At 37.5% G+C, this 626-nt stretch overlaps 1 non-coding gene across 1 annotated transcript; it reads left to right on the forward strand.

Annotated features, from left to right (window-relative positions):
* Positions 1-298: 298 nt before the first annotated feature.
* LOC131232078 (small nucleolar RNA R71) lies at positions 299-405 on the forward strand. Its single transcript, XR_009164682.1, has one exon. It is a non-coding gene; the product is annotated as a small nucleolar RNA R71 (small nucleolar RNA).
* The last annotated feature ends 221 nt before the right edge of the window (positions 406-626 follow it).

The following is a 626-nucleotide window of genomic DNA, read 5'->3' on the forward strand; positions in this document are numbered from 1 at the left end:
TTACTTCCTAGATTCCAAGTCCTTAACTTTCCATGTGAGGTTAGCCAATTGTGCACTAATGCCATCCTCCTCATTGAGTACATGTACTCCTCTCTCTCTCTCTCTTGGTACTTCCTTGGGATTACTAGCTCGATTTGATGTGTCCCATGATTGGGTGTTTTTAGCTAGCATGTCAAAGTAATCCGAAGCTTCTTCCAATTCCTTATTCATGAATTCATCATTACACATCATCTTTACGAATTGGTGCATACTTGGACTAAGTCCATCCTTAAAAAGATCAATTGTTCGCCAAGTTTCATAGCCATGGTGTGGGCAAGTGAGAAGTAAGTCTTTGAACCATTCCCAACATTCAAAGAAAGTCCCATCTCTTTCTTGGTAAAAGTTTATTATGTTTCATCTAAGAGTGTTGGTTTTATGGTCTAGGAAAAACTTTTTAAGGAACTCCTGGTTCATCTTAATCAATGTGCTAATGGATCTAGGCCTTAACAAATGAAACCATAATTTGGTCTTCTCCTTTAGGGAGAATGGAAATAACCTGAGTTTGATGGTGTTAGGATGAATATTATTAAAGTGCAATGTTGTAACGACCTCTTTAAATTCTTTGATATGCATGCATGGACTTCCAA

Source organism: Magnolia sinica, chromosome 17 (genome assembly GCF_029962835.1).
Source record: "Magnolia sinica isolate HGM2019 chromosome 17, MsV1, whole genome shotgun sequence".
Lineage (NCBI taxonomy): Eukaryota > Viridiplantae > Streptophyta > Magnoliopsida > Magnoliales > Magnoliaceae > Magnolia > Magnolia sinica.